This window comes from Ailuropoda melanoleuca, chromosome 18 (genome assembly GCF_002007445.2).
Source record: "Ailuropoda melanoleuca isolate Jingjing chromosome 18, ASM200744v2, whole genome shotgun sequence".
Lineage (NCBI taxonomy): Eukaryota > Metazoa > Chordata > Mammalia > Carnivora > Ursidae > Ailuropoda > Ailuropoda melanoleuca.
This window is the reverse complement of record NC_048235.1, coordinates 20,263,275-20,276,899: the sequence shown is the minus strand read 5'-3', so window position 1 is coordinate 20,276,899 and position 13,625 is coordinate 20,263,275. Positions and strand designations below refer to the sequence as shown.

The following is a 13,625-nucleotide window of genomic DNA, read 5'->3' as shown; positions in this document are numbered from 1 at the left end:
CATTTTCTTTTCATTACCTCCAGTGATAAGAAATTTCTCTCTATGATACAGAAGTAAATCATTTGAAATGAATGAAATATATTTTAGTGGGAATGTACTAAAGAAAATTTTGGACAAGTACAAATACATATGCAACAATGCTGTAAAAAAATTCTGTTTTTGAAATAATTATAGGTTCACATTCAATTGTAAGAAATAATAGAGATCCTACATACCTTTTATTCAGTGTCCCCCAGTGGTAACATCTTGCAAATCTATAGTATAATATCACAAGCAGGGTATTGGTATAGATATAGTGAAGATACAAAACAGTTCCATTACCATAAGAATCCCTTCTCTTGCCCTTTATAGCCACACCCACCCATTCCCAATCCTCCACTCCCACATCCTTAATTTGTACTCCATTGTGTTGCTTCAGTAATGTGATGTGAATAGAATCCTAGCCTTGATGATATTTTGGGTTTTGCTTTTAATAACATAATTCCCTCAAAATACGTCCAAGTTGTTGCATTTGTCAATAGTCATTCTTTTTATTACTGTGTAAAATTTCATGGTATGAATGTACTGCAGTTTGTTCAACCATCCATCTGTTATAGAACATCTGGGTTGTTTCTGATTTTTGAGTATTACAAATACAACTGTTGTGAACATGCTGGTCCAGGCTTTTCTATGAACCTAGGCTTCATTTCTCTTTGATGGCTAGGTTGTTTGGTAGTTGCGTGTTTAGCTTTGTAAAAAACTGCCAAAATGTTTTCCAGAGTAGCTGTATCATTTTATATTTCCTCTAGCAGTGTACAAGTGGTCTAGATTTTCCATATCCTCACCAGCATTTGTCACTATTTTACTTTACTCATTTGGTAAGTACGTAGTGATAACTCATAATGGTTTTATTTTGCATTTTCCTAATGGCAGTGGTGTTGAAAATCTTTTGATGTGCTTATTTTTTATCCGTATGTCACATCTTTGATCAACTATCTGTTCATGTCTTTTGCCCGTTTCTAATTGGATTTTTTTACTGAATTTTGAGAGTTCTTCATGTATTTAGATACTAGTTCTTTGTCAGACATGCAGTTTTCAAATATTTTCTCCTGGTCTATGACTTATTTTTCCATGTTCATGACTGATCTTTTGCAGATTTTATGAGTCCATTTTACCAGTTTCCTGTTTTACAGCTTACTTTTGTTATCCAATTGAACTCTTTGCCTAGCCCTGTATCCCAGAGTTTTTCCTCTTAATTTTTTTTTCTGAAAGCTTTATAGCTTTTTGTTTTACATTTTAATCTGATCTTTGGAAGAAAGTATTTAATCTTTAATCATTAATGATGGTACTATCTGTAAGATTTTTGAAGATGTTCTTTATGAAGTTAAGGAAGTTCTCTACTAGTTTGTTGAGAATTTTGATCATGAGTGGGTGTTGGATTTTATAAAAATTTTTTGATGTGAACTGATATGATTTTTCATCTTTAGATTCTTGATATAGTGCTTTATAGTAATTGATTTTTGTGTATTGAACCAGCCTTGCATTTTGGAATATATCCTACTTGATTATGGTATATTACTCTTTTTATGTATTGTTGGATTCTGTTTACTAAGAAAAGTCTGTTAGAAATTTGCATCTAAGTTCATGATGGATATTTATCTGTACTTTTCACTTTTTATACTGCTTTTTATCTAGTTTGGTATTAGGCTAATGTGGGCCTCATAAAATGAGTTGGGAAATGTTCCCTCCTCATTTACTTTCTAGAAGAGATTGTGTAAAATTAAACAATTTTAGAGGATTGTGTTAATTCTTCTATTTTTAAATATTTGATGGAATTCTTCAGTGAAACCATCTGGGCCTCATGATTTTAAATTACACATTTCATTTCCTCAATGGCTAAGGACAATTCAGGTTGTCTCTTTTTAGCTGAACACTTTTTCTTTTCAAGAACACTCTGTATGTGGTGGTTCCACATAGTGACTTTCCACATTGTATATTCATATGTAGACTTTTAGAATTTAAATCATTGTGAATTCTGGTGGAAACTGAAGTTATTAGTAATGTGGGTCAATGAAAAAGAAATAGTTTCACTCAGACTAGTTTACAGAAAGGGAATTTCAGTGTCTCAACATTTTCTAGAAGAATCTTACTATGATCTAATAATGACTGTATGTTGGGGGCATGTCTAAAAGTGGGTAGAGAAGATGGTGAGCAAAAGTATTTTGAGGGGCGCCTGGGTGGCTTAGTCAGTTAAGTGTCTGCCTTTGGCTCAGGTCATGATCCTAGGACCCTGGGATCAAGCCTCATGGTGGGCTCCCTGCTCAGCAGGAGTCTGCTTCTCCCTCTGCTCCTCCCCCTGCTCATGGTTTCTCTCTCTTGCTCTCTCTCAAATAAATAAAAATAAAATCTTTCAAAAAAAAAAGTATTTTGAAAAACAGCATTGCAGATGATTCTGGGTTTTCCTTCTATCTTATACAAGGGACAGTACTCAAGTTGGCATTAAGAGTGTTGTCAGAATTGGGCTAGCACATTTGGATAAGAGTATAGACCCTTCAAAGATGCCATAAAATCCTACTCAGGCAAAAACACCACCTTAATTGGCATTTTGGTTTAACAGTTAAGTTTCCACTAAAAATATGTGTCTTCTGGCATCCTATAATACCATATTTATTTTAGGAAAATAATTTGCTCTTAAAAATTGAATATATTGATTTCTTGTATTTGCCACTATTAGGAAGTATATTTAATTGATCATTATATATTTTTTGTAACTGTAATCTAGAAAGACTTTATTATCCAAATATTTACTTCACAGTTACATAAAATTATATTGTGATGACATAAACTATAACATACTGTTAAATGGTGTATCCTTTAGGTATTATTTTATTTAATGCATTATATCGTTAAATGAATCGCTGAACATGAAGCCTTAATTTTTTAATGACACATAGGTCCAAATAACCTGTTATTTACAGCCTATTTTGTAATAAACTTGAAAATTTTAGAAAAGTTTTAGATTTATAAGAGAAAAAGGTTGAAGTTATTAGAAAAAGTTAAGATAATAACTTCAGAGCAGAATAAATAGATGAAGTTTTAGAAGTAAAGGAAAAGAGCAGACATGGTTCCCATACCCAGAATTCTTCCCCCTCCGCCCCATCCGAATTCTGACTTAATTGTTTTGGGGTAGGGCCAAGGCATTTACATTTTAAAAAATACGATCTCTAGGTAATTCTAGTGTGCAACCAGTATAGAGAAAGGGAAGGTAAGAAGGAGGTACATGATTCATAGCTTTTATTTATTTACTTTCATTGAGGAGCAGTGGGAATGGGAAGGTTTAACAATTGAATGAGAATCCTTTTGAAACTGTAATACCCAAATTCTTAGTGAAGAATCTGTAGAATTTAATGATTTTCTTCCCCAATACTCAGCAATGGAGGAGAAAGAACACTCTCCTTTAGAGTTTAACATGTTTGGCTTATGGTGTGAAGTGGATTAGGCAAATGATTTGAGAGTGCTAGTGAGAGTATATTTGAGAGAGAGAACTCTGGGTTCAGAGTTGGTTGAGGGGTCAGAGGAAGCCAGGGATAGCTGATAAACCAGATGTGATGTAATAAAGCTAAATTTTCACAAGAGTGAAAAACAGGTTTTTTGTAAAACTAAGGTGGGATTGAAAGTTAGGAAGTAGTTATAAAAGGTTTTTTTTTTTAAATAAGTAAATTGATAAAGTATAATATAGATGAATGTTGATCTTTTAGAGACATTAGAGAAACTATAAGGCTGTGGTAATGGCTGGGTTATAAACATGTATTTGAAATTACTCAGGATGATAATGGAACTGGAGAGGAAAAAATTAAGTGAGCTGATTGAGGGATGGGTTAGACTTTATTAGATGAGGATGACAAATTTTTACTATAGGATAATATAAATCTCAAAGGAAGATCTGTTAAATAATTGTGGTTGAGCAGTGGTCTGTGATCTGTTGAGCCAAGAGAGTACTCAGCGTATCTCATATGATAGTGGGCAGTGTCCCAAGGTGACAACTATGATGAAATATAAAGAGGAGTTTCAAGAAAAATTTTCAAGAAAAATTATTCAAATTTTATATTTCTATTATAAATTAAGCCTCAAAGGGAGATGCAGATTCATTGAGAAAAGGCAACCTGTCATCAGTAGCCATCTTTTTTTTTTTTTTTTTTTTTTTAAACATGAATTAAATTTTCCTGGATCCTTCTGTGTCATTGGAATTTTGGGCCATTTTTATAGTACTGCTATAATTTTTATAATTCTACAGAATCATTGAAAAGTTCGTAGCTATAATTTAAAAATCTTAGTGCTTCCCTCTGTGAGATGTTTTTTGCTTTTCTTTTCTTTTTTTTTTTTTTTTAAGGAAAAGTGAAGTTTTCTTTTAGAGCTGACTCATACTTAGATTTTCCAGTTGCTTGTCTTTGCTGAAAGGCTAGTCAATGAGCTGTTGGCTTCCTATAAGCCCTCTCAGTAAATCATTCTCGTTTTTCTTTTTGCACAGTTCATTCACAGATTTCAGAATTCAGTTCTCACCTTCCTCAATGCTAATATCAAACTCCTTGGCCAAATAAAGTTGTTAATTAAGACTACTCAGTACAATTCTCACCTCCCCTAAGTGTTAATTCCAAACTTCCTTTATGAAATTGTACTGTAGGGAATATTTCCCATAATTGCTAAATCTATTAGGTGTATTCTACCACAAAGTTACTCATTTCTTCCAGAATTCACTAAAAATTCTAGGAACAAAATATCCTTTTCTAAGATTATTACTATGGATCAATAGATGCAGGAAAAAAATTCAGGTGAAGGAAAATTAAAAAGTACATGTAGAATCCAGCAGGCTGTATGTATAATCAAAGTTTTGGTGACATGTTAGAGATTAATATCTTATTGGACTTCAATATATGAAAAAATTAGCAATTACAAAGATATTTTATTTTTTTTATTTTTTTTATGTTTAAGGATTTTATTTATTTACTTGACAGAGATAGAGACAGCCAGCGAGAGAGGGAACACAAGCAGGGGAAGTGGGAGAGGAAGAAGCAGGCTTATAGCACAGGAGCCTGATGTGGGGCTCGATCCCATAACGCTGGGATCACGCCCTGAGCCGAAGGCAGATGCTCAACCGCTGTGCCACCCAGGCGCCCCTACAAAGATATTTTAAAAAAGAGCGTTAGTAAATTATGATATTGACACATGAATGTTACCTGGATAACATCTACCCACCTCTAAATATAATCATTATGTATAAACTACTGGGGTCCCATTACTAAGTTGTTATATATATATACACACACACACATATACATATATATATACATATACATATATATACATATATGTATATACATACACACATATACATGTATATATACACACATATATGTATATCTCTGTGTGTGTGTGTGTGTGTGTGTGTGTAGTATCTTATGTCATTCTCACTAGTCAAGAAGGTAGGCCTGAAAAAATAACCATTTTATAGATGAGAACATCAAAGGTGATGGGTTATATAATTTATCCAAAGTCATGCAGCTAGTACTTGTCAGGGTTGAGTTTTGGAACTCCAGAGCTAGTTGAGTTTAATGCTTCCCTTACATGTACATGTTCACCATTGCTTTTACCCTGTGAACTGTAATTTGCATCTTGATTTTGTGTTCCCATCTAAGATTATTAATCATAGGGCAGGGATCCATCAGCCAGCATTTCCTAAACTCATTAGATCAGGAAAAGCTTTCATTCAGAGTAGCCATCTCATAACAGGGACTGGCAATTTAGATGGCTGGCCAAAACTTTGTGGAAAAGAGCTCATCAGCCCTTTGTTTTACTACAGTGAGGTTACATCTCTTACTCTAAAGTGAACACAGAAGGTGAAAATTATGTATAAATAAAATTACCCTTATACATAACTTGATGCACTTGTAAGTGCTTTACACATGGTTTTGGGACTATAACCTTTATCATTTCCCCCTTTCCTTAGATACTATTCCTCCATGGATTTAATTCTTAAGTTTTCCTCACATGCTTGGCTCTCTGAACAGAGTATTTCACTTCTTTGACAAAGACTGGCAAATTCTCTTGACATTCGCACATTCTTTGCCTCGCTTGAGTAATTAGAACTGTTTCAGGCTTGATTGAATCCATAACTAGTATTTTGTAAATGAAGATCTCAGGTTATTGCTGAGCTCTAGCTAGTTTGATTTTTTTTTTAAAGTGAAAGCATATATATGACTTACTGTATACATTTCTTGCCAGGTGTCTCTTCCTGAGATTGGATAATCCCAACTCTTTTAGTATTTTCAGTGAACTCTTACTATCTGTGTGACATTGTAGCATTTTCGGAGCTCTTGTATTTTCCATATTCCAAATTCCATTTCCATGTTTATAAGCCCAGCTTTAGTCCCCCATCTTTTAAAATTCAAACCTACCAAAGCTGAAACAGTAGTACAAGGGTACCAGTCTACCCTTTACCAGCATTCACTAATTACTACCATTTTGCCACTTTTTGCTTTCATTCTTTTTTTTTTTTTTTTAAGATTTTATTTTTTATTTATTCGACAGAGATAGAGACAGCCAGCGAGAGAGGGAACACAAGCAGGGGGAGTGGGAGAGGAAGAAGCAGGCTCACAGCAGAGGAGCCTGATATGGGGCCTCGATCCCATAACGCCGGGATCACGCCCTGAGCCGAAGGCAGACGCTTAACCGCTGTGCCACCCAGGCGCCCCTGCTTTCATTCTTTTTTTAAGTACAGGTCAAAAATGTGTCCCAGATCACCAAATGTATCTATAATTTTAGACATTATGAAATATCACCTCTGAACACTGCAATATGCAATTTTTCAGAAAGGAACTATCTTAGATATATCTAAGACTATCAGAATACCATTATCACTTTTATGAGAATTGACATTAATCCAGTGGTATAGTCTTCTTATACTGTCCATATTTAAATTTTGCACTTGTCTGCAAAATGTGTTTTGTTTCTTATTTTTTGTTTCAGTTTTTTAAAAATTTGAAATGAAAGTATGGTGACATATGAATTAGTTTCAGGCATATAACATAGTGATTTGACATTTATATGTTATAAAATGTGTGCCCTCGTAAGTGTAGTTACCATCTGCCACGGTACACAGTTATTGCAATATTATTGACTGTATTCCCTATGCTGTACTTTATTTTTTTTAAATGTATTTTTGAAATTTAACCTTCTGTTTATTTTTAAAGATTTTTTTACTTGTTTGAGAGAGAGAGAGAGAGAGAGAGAGACAGTCAGAGGGAGAGGGAGAAAGAGAAGCTCAAGCAGACTCTGCTCTGAGTGAGGAGCATGATGTGGGGTCAGTCTTAAGGCCTTGAGATCAGGACCTGAGCCAAAAGCAAGAGTTAGATTCTTAACCAACTGTACCACCCAGGTGCCCCTAATGGTGGACTTTTCATTCTCATGACCTATTTATTTTATAAGTGGGAGTTTGTATCTCTTTATCACCTTAACCTATTTCATCCATCTCTCCAACCCTCTCTCCTCTGGCAACCACCAGTTCTGTTTGAGTTTTTGCTGTTGTTTGTTGGTTGGTTTGTTTTGGTTTTTAGATTCCACATATAAGTGAAATCATATGGTAATTGTCTTTGTCTATTTCACTTAGCATAATGCCCTCTAATCTATGCATGTTGTTGGGAATGGCAAGATTTTATTCTATTTTAAGAGTGAGTAATATTCTGTTGTATAAATTCCACATCTTCTTTATCCAGTCATCTATCAGTGGACACTAGTGTTGCTTTCATACCTTGGCTATTGGAAGTAATGCTTCAGTGAATGTAGGCATGCATACATCCTTTTGAATTAGTGCTTTCTGTTTCTTTGGATAAATACTCTGAAGTGGAATTACTAGGTTATATGGTATTACTATTTTTAACTTTTTGAGGAAACTTCATATTGTTTTCTACAGTAGTTTGAATGAATTTACATTCCCACCAACAGTATACGAGTTTCCTTTTCTCTACCTTCTCACCAACACTTGTTATTTCTAGTCTTCTCAGCACTAGCCATTCTGACTGGTGTGAGGTGGTACCTCATGTGATTTGGATTCGCGTTTCCCTGACGATGAGTGATGTTGAGCATCTTTTCCTGTGTCTCTTGGCCATGTGTATGTCTTCTTTGGAGAAATGTCTATTCATGTCCTCTGTCCTTTTTTTTTTTTTTTAAAGATTTTATTTATTTATTCGACAGAGATAGAGACAGTGAGAGAGGGAACACAAGCGGGGGGAGTGGGGGAGGAAGAAGCAGGCTCATAGCGGAGGAGCCTAATGTGGGACTCGATCCCATAACACCGGGATCACGCCCTGAGCCGAAGGCAGACGCTTAACCGCTGTGCCACCCAGGCGACCCTACTCTGTCCATTTTTTAATTAGATTGTTTTTGTTTTCTTGATGTTGAGTTGTATGAGTTTTTTAAATATATTTTGGTTATTATCCCCTTATCAGATATATCATTTGTAAATATCTTCTTGTATTCAGTTAGTTACATTGTTTTCTTGATGATTTCCTTCACCATGTAAAAGCTTTTTATTTTGATGTAATCCAAGTTGTTTCCTTTTGCTTTTGTTTCCCCTGCCTGAGGAGACAGATGCAAAAAAAAACATTGCTAAGATGCATATCCAGGAATTTATTGCCTATGTGATCTTCAAGGAATTTTATGGTTTCAGGTCTAACATTTAGATCTTTAAACCATTTAGAGCTTATTTTTGTATGTGGTATAAGAAAGTGGTCCAGTTTTGTTCTTTTGTATGTGGAGATGGTTTTGTCTGACATGGTATATTCTTGCCTTCTTTGTTGTATGTAAATTGACCATATACATGTGAGTTTATTTCTGGGTTCTCTGTTCTTTTTCATTGATCTGTGTCTGTTTTTGTGGCAGTACCCATGCTTTTTTGATTACTATAGCTTTGTAGTAGATCTTAAAATCTAGGTTATGATACCTTTAGCTTTGTTCTTCTCAAGATTGCATTGGCGCTTTGGGGTCTTTTGTGGTTCCAAACAAATTTTTAAGATTATTTGTTCTAGTTCTATGAAAAATGTTACTGCTTTTTGATTAGGATTTCATTGAATCTGTAGGTATCTTCGGGAAGTATAGATGTTTTAACAGTAGTAATTCTTCCAATCCATGAGCATGGAATATCTTGCCATTTGTTTGTTTCGCCTTTAGCTTCTTTCATTAGTGTTTTATAGTTTTCAGAGTATGGGTCTTTCACCATCTTAGTTTATTCCTGGATATTTTATTCTTTTTGGTGCAATTGTAAATGTAATTGTTTTATTAATTTCTCTTTCTGCTACTTCATTATTAGTGTATAAAAAAGGAACTGATTTCTGTGTATTAATTTTGTATCCTGGGACATTACTGAATTCATTTATTCTAACAGTTTTTTGGTGGAGTCTTTGGGGTTTTCTATGAATAGCATCATGTCATCTGCAAATAGTGACAGCTCTACTTTTCCTTACTAATTTGGATGCCTTTTCTTTTTCTTCCCTGATTGTTGTAGCTGAAGCTATGTGCTTTCTTAAACATTAAATACTAGGTGGTCTCTTATGACCGACCCATCCTTCGGTACAGTTTACCATGGTATTGAGGGATGTCAAGGTAGTATCAGACTTTCACATGAGAAGCACAGCCCTAAGGAGTATATATTGTGCCCCTATGAAGTATTGCTTACAATTATTGAGGCTCCCCAAGTGGGACCTACCTCATTTAAGGGGTCCTGCTTGACAGTGCTTCCAGGGTAGTCTTTTGATTGGTTGGTAGATTTTGGGTCCCCAACTCAGTTTGCATGATTAAATTGTGTGCCTGATTTTAGACAGCCTACCTGAGGGTAGTCTAACTCGTCTTATATGCCCATGCCACTCATATGATATCCCTTATCTACTCCCAGGAAACAATAGCCATGGGAATGAACTGAGAGAAACATCTAGAAAGGTTGATTGGTATTTTGTATGGAAGCCCAATAGCCTTTAATGTTTCCCATAACTTCCTCAAGCTTAAGAAGAATAGCAGTCCAAGTTAGAGCCCACTGGTAGAAGATGGCCGGTCCAGTAATTGGTTAATTTAAGGGTGCTTGAATTGTTTTGGAGAGCTGCAATTGGGTGTATTTTTTATTTTGTTGGAAGTCTCCAGGAGTGGTTCTGAAAGGCAAAAGACCGTGTCTCTCCTTTTCCTGTACCTCCCAGGGTCTGGGGGTTCTTTTTCACATACTGAGATTGCTCCTTGCCTTTTACAAACACCATAAAATTGGTGTCTCCCATCCTCTCCTATCTCTTTAGTCCAACTTTTATATCCCTCCTTTTCACTTTTATTTTTTGTTCTCTTACCTGTTTTAAATTCTTTTCAGTAGTGTCCTTTATTACATTTTCAGTCAACTTTGGTTTTTGAGCTCTGAGTAATGCAGTGTTCATTTCTTCAAGGATTCCATTTTGTTTAGTTTTGTTTTTTCCTTGTATTGGTTTTTACTCAGCTCTCACATAACATCTTTCTGTTTTTATTCACTTCTTTTTTGAGTTTTTGAATTTCCGATTTGAGATTTTTTTATGCCCTCAGATGCTTATTTAATTATGCCTAATACAAGTTGGAGTACTGTGTTTTATTTTTCTCTTCATGGTTTTTTCAGGTAAATTTTTTTTAACAGTTGAAGGATTATGCTTCTTTTGTTTTCTTTTTATAGTGGTGTTGCTTGGATACCACTGGCTATTTGCTACTTCTAAAATATATATTTTTTTCTTTTCTAGATGAGAAATAACAAATTATATGTGGAGGCGATGGTGAGACTTCTGAGTGGTTAGGAATTTTTTTAAAACTTTATTTTTAAGTAATGTCAACACCCAGTGTGGGGCTCAAAACTACAACCTTGAGGTCAAAAGTCACATGCTCTACCAACTGAGCCAGTCAGGCACCCTTAGAATACTAGTTTTCGAATTTGTTAGTTCAGGTACCCTTTTCTAAGACAGAATAGGTTGAACACAACACTTTTTCTTCTTTACTTTTTTATCCTCCCCCCCCTTTTTTTTTTAGTAACATCTCCTGATTCTAAGATATTTTCATGTTTCTGTAGGTCCCGTACTTTTCATAACTGGCTTCTCTCGTTCACTGTGTCACCAAGTCTCTAAGGACTGTCTAACTCTTCTCTTTGCCTCTCATTTCCCCACAAAGTAGTACATCCATAAGACCCCTGTGTTTGTTCCTGTGTACTTGTAAGCCTCTTCTTCTACATTGGCTAGCAACCACTTTCTTATCTATCAAGTCTTAGACCTGTTCTCAATAGTGCCGAATTCAGGTGAGATCTTTTCTTTCTCAGTGTGAATTTTTTTTTTTTTTTAATTCCAGCTCTGTTAGGATTTCTCTTCCCCTCTTTTCTATGGTCCCTGTCCTTCCTGTTTTTGCATGGGTGTCTAGGCTGCAGATGTTAATTTCCCCATCTTTATACAGCTTTACATTCTCTAGTTTTCTTCTTATCCTAGTTATTCTATAGGGATGAATAGTTTTGTTTTCTCTTCTGGTAGATCTGCAGTTTTTAGAAGCTGTTAGTTGGTTTGTTATTATCTGACAGGAAGAGTGAACTCTAGGCACAGTTAGCCTTAGTAGGAAAGCTTTATTTATGAAGATTATAACTGAAATGATACAATTATAGTCTTGATAGGTACTTTCAAGCATTCAAAATAAAGTAAATTTTATCTTTAAAGCTAGAAATATTATTCATTATATATAAATTCATGTTCACAAATGATAACGTTCATGTTGTTTTAAGCATTTGTTCTTGATTTCCATGGTTTTATGATGTTAGTCATTAACATATTAAATATTGTTTACTATTTATTGTGTTCCCCATCTTAGTCCCTAAATAATTTCTCTTAGATGCATAGGAAGCTTGGTCCCATGGGAATAATGTTGTACGGTCCAGTGCTTTGTCAATTAGAACAGCTTCAGATTTATTCTTTGTAGTAGATCATTGTCTTTGTGAGTAAAATCCAGTGAACTACATAACTTGTTCCTTATTTTTTTGCACAGGTGATGAACCTGTGCAAAAACAAGTTAATGTAGCAGACCTGAGATTACTGTCCTTAGAAAGGTCTTTCTCAAAAGTTTAGTTCTTAATTGGTGTATGGAACTTGGATTTTAAGAGTGTTCCCGCAATTCCGTAGCTGGTAAGAGTCTCACTGTGCCTAAACTCTATACAAATAATGAAGTTTATGCTGAACACCTGCTTTTCTTCTGAGAGTCTGGAATTTTGGTGTGTGCTAGACAGAGGGTATCTACATGACCAGCCCTCAGTACACATCCTGGACACTAAATCTTTAATAATTAAAGTTTTTTTGGTAGATAGCACTTTGCACGTGTTGTCACAACTCACTGTTAAAGGAATTAAGTGAATCTTGTGTGAACCCATTGGGAGTCCCTCTTAGTATCTTGCATCTAGTTTCCTTCTAAGTTGTTCCAGGTGCCTTTTCCCTTTGCTGATTTTGCTTTGTGTTCTTCCACTGATCTTAACCTTTCACTGTAATGAATATGACTATAGACTAATTCCTATGAGTCTTTTTTTGTGAGTATCTGAACCTGGGGTTGGTACTGAGGACCCCCAACATGCCACCTTTTAATAATTATGAAGTGTTTCTTAACACTGTTGACTACGGAGTTACGTACTTAATATTCATTTTAGTTTTTTAATTTAAATTCTCATTTTTCAGGTCTGCAGAATAGTGTTTGTTGTTTTGTTTTTCCCTTAAGAATCTTAAATAGAACTGGCAATAAAAAGAATCTTTATAAAGTTATGGCTTTTTGCCATGGAATTGGATCCTACTGTGATGATACAATATTATATTGATCTTGACATTTAATTTATATTTTGAAGCAATATTTATTGAACAGTCACTATGTATAGATACTGCGCTGGATACTAAGAAGGTAATGTGAACAAACTGATGCAGTTGCCCCTCTCATTGATCTCAGAATTTAGCTGAAGTGCTGAACAGTATCACATTACACAACCTTGTAATTGCCTATCGCATAAATACCATGAAGAAAAAGCACAGAGATCTATGAGAACACCCTGGTCTTTTCTGTTAATATCGATGTCTAAATAAAAAGATTTATTGGGGAGGCTCAGTCAGTTAAGCATTTGCCTTCTGCTCTTGTCATGATCCCAGGGTCCTGGGATCAAGCCCCCTATGGTCAGTCTTCTTGCTTAGTGGGGAGTCTTCTTCTCCCACTCCCTCTGCCCCTCCCCCCACTTGTGCTCTTTCGCTTGCTTTTGCTCTCTCTTGCTTGCTTTTGCTCTCTCTTGCTTGCTTTCTTTCTCAAATAAATAAAAATCTTTAAAACAAGACATATTTTGCAAAATAATAACTGAAGTACTAAGATCTGCAGGATGAGTAGGAATTCACAAGGTATGTATATCTGCTTCCATGCCCTGGACATGTCTGTGTGATGTATGTACTAAGTGTGTCTATGCTCTTTGTCTATAAAAGGTAGGGCAGAAGAGAAGGAAGGAAGGAAGAACACCTAAAAAAAAAGAAAAATTCAACTTCAAGAGTATGCCTAGTTTATTGAGAGAAGTAAAAGAGAACTTTTAGGCCTGGTATAGAGTA

The 13,625-nt window shown here is 35.1% G+C and overlaps 1 protein-coding gene across 2 annotated transcripts in view; it reads left to right on the top strand.

Moving 5' to 3' along the window:
- Window positions 1–13,625, top strand: part of TUSC3 (tumor suppressor candidate 3) — a 185,963-nt gene that overhangs the window by 44,938 nt on the left and 127,400 nt on the right. The window lies entirely within an intron of this gene.